Below are 3,950 nucleotides of genomic sequence, written 5' to 3'. Positions count from 1 at the left end.
CAGCATGGGTTGAACTGGCCCCGTCCACTTATGCACGTATTTTTTTCCGTAAGTATGTACTACAGTACTATACAACCTGAAGTTGGTTGAATCCCCATATGTGGAAACGTGGATACAGAGGACTGACTTTAAAGTTATACATGGAGTTTTGACTCCGTGAAGGTCAACTGTGTAATGTTTTTGAGGTTCATCCATGTTGTAGCATTAGAGTAGTTACCATTTGATATGCTACTTCTGATGGACCACAGAAAAAGTAAAATTTAATTGTGTGTCTATCACCACTTTGGAAAAGGAGGCTTAAGGTCCAGTTCATTTCCCCAAATAGACCTCTTCCTCTTCTGGATTCTTTATCCTCATGTGAAATGGACATTGGTTGTTTGCTCACCCAGTCTCTGAGCCCCAAGGAGCAGCTCTTGATTGTGTGTAGGGCACAGTCTTTCCCCCACATAGCCTTTGGAGTTCACGTAATGCTGATCCAATGTCCTCACTTTGGAGTAGCCACTGACCTCAGGCTGTCTAATAAGGACTTTCATGCTATTGGCCACAGTTCACGATGGTCAAGTATTCCAGTTTTGGGGATCCCACTGGGAACTACAGAAATGTGTTTCCTTTCTGTTGGACTTGAAGCTGAGTCAGCCTGCCAGGTGTCTCCATGTAAAGAGGCAAGCCAACACAAAAGAAAGCAGAGGGAAAAGAAGGTGTGAGAGAGCTGAATCCTGGGAACGTTGCTGAGCCACTTTGTCCAGTCATGTTTAATTAGTTACAAGACTTTTTGTCTTTTCTTATAGCAGTTTGAGTTGGACCTGTCACTGCAAGGCATGGGCCTGACCACACTCACCTAGGGCTGGGGCAGTGTGCATCAAGACATTCTATCCCCGTGCCCATTCTATCCCCATCCCCATGTGTTCTTTGAAGTGAGGACTCCAATACTCTATCTTCTTGGCTTGTGTGGATAGTGCTTTACTCTGTCACAGCAGTACTGGAAAAGTAAAGTACTATTTAGTGTTTTGCTATTTACCCACCTACCTATTTATATCTCTCTCTTTACTCATAAGTATTTTTACTATAAGCTCATATGAAAGAAGAAATATGAACTTTTCCTCTTTGGTTTCACGACATTAGATCCTTGATAGGGATACTCTTTTTTCATTCAATACGTTGAAGGATAAAATTTCATTCAATAGCATAGAAAAAAATGTGGGTCATTTTACCAATAAAAAATCTTGAGGAATGACATTTTATATCATCAAATCTTTCTGATTCAAGTTGTCATAAGCACTGTAAATAGAAAAAAAAATAGCTTTCAAAAATTAGAGTGGCTTTTTTCCTCAGTCTTTTTAGATTCTCATGTTTCACAGTAATAAAGATGGAAACTGCATATTCCCTAAAAACATTCTCCTCTCCAACACAACTCAAGTTTTTAAGGTAAGCTCCCAACTAAAATTTGGTAAAAAATAACCAGGAGAGAAGTTTCCTTCCATTTTTCTCTTTTGCTTTAATTGAAAAAAAAGAAGATAAATTATAGAGGAATAGTCCCAAGGGCATATTCATTTCGTCAAGGATCTCTCTTTTCATTGCTGAGATTCACTTCGCCTTTAGGCCTTTTGTGAAGAGCACCAGAAATGAAACAGCTTCTTCAAAAATTATCTTGGCATGCAGAGGTTAATGAATTGATTTCTTTAAAGATTCAGATTTTTACATCAAAAAAGCTCTAAATAATCTGGTTGAATATTGTAATAGGTTGAATTGTGTCCCCCAGAAAGATATGTTAAGTCCTAACCCCTAATATCTCAGAACGTGAGGGTATTTGGAAATAGGGTCATTGCAGATGTAATTAGTTAAGATAAAGTCATGATTGGTGTCCTTATAAGAAGATGGTCTTGGGACTTCCCTGGTGGTGCAGTGGTTAAGAATCCGCCTGCCAATGCAGGGGACACAGGTTCGATCCCTGGTCCAGGAAGATCCCACATGCCACAGGGCAACTAAGCCCGTGCACCACAACTACTGAGCCTGCGCTCTAGAGCCCGCGAGCCACAACTACTGAGCCCATGGGCCACAACTACTGAAACCTCCATGCCTAGAGCCCGTGCTCCGCCACTGCAATGACAAGCCCGTGCATCGCAACGAAGACCCAACACAGCCAGAAAATAAATTTTAAAAAGATGGTCTTGTGAAAGCAGTGGCAAGTAGTGAGAACACCATGTGACAATGAAGACATTGGAGTTATGTGGCTGCAAGCCAAGGAACACCAAAGATTGGTAGCAAACCACCAGAAGCTAGGGAGAGGCGAGGAGGGATTCCCCTACAGGCTTCAGGGGGAACAGGGCCCTGCCTGACACCTTAATTTCAGACTTCTGACCTCCAGAACCGTGTACAATAAATTTCGGTTGTTCGAAGCCACCTAGTTTGTGGTACGATGCTATGACAGTGCTAGAAAACTAATACATAATATTTTTATATAATAATAGTACTATTTTACAATGATAGAAAAGAAAGAATACTGTAAATAAAACCCCTACCTCTATCAATTTCAAAAAACCTTGAGCTCTTTGCCACATCTACTGTGAGAATGAAGACCATCCTAAGCAATTGGACTGTTGATATCCCAGAAAATGTCAACATCACTCTGAAGGGATGCACAGTTATTGTGAAGGGTCCCAGAGGAACCCTGGGGAGGAACTTTAATTACATCAATGTAGACCCAGTCTCCTTGGAAAGAAAAAGAGAGGCTCTGGGTTGATAAATGGTGTCTTAGTCAGTTCAGGCTGCTCTAACAGAATCCCATAAATTGAGTGGCTTATAAACAACAGAAATTTATTTCCCACAGTTCTGGAGGCTGGAAAGTCCAAGATCAAGGTCCTGGCAGATTCAGTTTCTGGTGAGGACCTACTTCTGGTTCATAGATATAAAGTCACTAATTCCCTTCATGAGGACTCCACCTCTCAAAGGCCCCACCTCCAAATACTACCACACTGAGAATTAGGTTTCAACATATGAATTTGAGAGGAACACAAATATTTAGTCTATAGCAGTGTGGAAATAGAAAGGAACTGGCTACATTTCAAACTATCTGTAGTTCATATACAGAACATGATCAAGAGCAAGATACTGGGCTTCCATCACAAGATGAGGTATGTATATTCTCACTTACTCATCAATGTTGTTATTCAGTAAAATGGGTCTCTTACTGAAATAGAATTTGTTGGGTGAAAAATACATTCATAGGATTTGGATGAGGCCAAGGCATTGCTTGTTCAGTATTTCAGGCCCAGAAAGATGAGTTAAATCTTGAAGGAAATGACGACTTCATATCAAATGTAGCTGCTTTGATTCACTCACAACAGTTAAAAGCAAGGATAACAGAAACATTTTGGATGGTACATGTTTCTGAAAAAGGAACAGTTTAGCAGGCTGATAAGATCTAAGAGTTGTCCAGCTATGGAAACCACAGGATGCTGGATGATTCCTAAGACCTATTTGTGAAACTTTAAAGATGCGATAAGAGCCCTCTATTGATTTGGGGCTTTTTTCAGAGAGAGAGAGAGAGAGAGAGAGAGAGAGAGAGAGAGAGAGAGAAGAGAGTGCTCGCTAGGTCACTTGGTAGTATTATGATCTACGATCCGCGATCCTTAAAAAAAAAAAATCTAGCGATTTCATTTTATAATGTAGAAGACTATAATTATGACAGAGCTCAAAATTCCCCCAAGGGCATGATGGGAAACAGGTGGTGTCCTGCACAACTGCTGTTTCCTTACGCTGGACCCAGCTCCTTAAACCCAGAGGTTCTCAAACTCTTGTGTGAGAACCCTCTTAGTGATCTCTGCATTTCCTCCCTTCCTTCCCTTTCCTCCTACTTCCTCTTGCTCCGTTAAAAAACAAAAAACAAAAACCAAAAAACTTATAAAACTACCAAACTAAATTTATGAAAACACTGCTACCCTTTAGATGGG

At 40.6% G+C, this 3,950-nt stretch overlaps 1 pseudogene; it reads left to right on the top strand.

Annotated features, from left to right (window-relative positions):
- Window positions 1–2,569: 2,569 nt before the first annotated feature.
- Window positions 2,570–3,425, top strand: LOC132422410 (large ribosomal subunit protein uL6-like; annotated as a pseudogene).
- The last annotated feature ends 525 nt before the right edge of the window (window positions 3,426–3,950 follow it).

Source organism: Delphinus delphis, chromosome 3 (assembly GCF_949987515.2).
Source record: "Delphinus delphis chromosome 3, mDelDel1.2, whole genome shotgun sequence".
Classification (NCBI taxonomy): Eukaryota; Metazoa; Chordata; class Mammalia; order Artiodactyla; family Delphinidae; genus Delphinus; species Delphinus delphis.
This window is presented reverse-complemented; position numbering and strand designations above follow the sequence as displayed.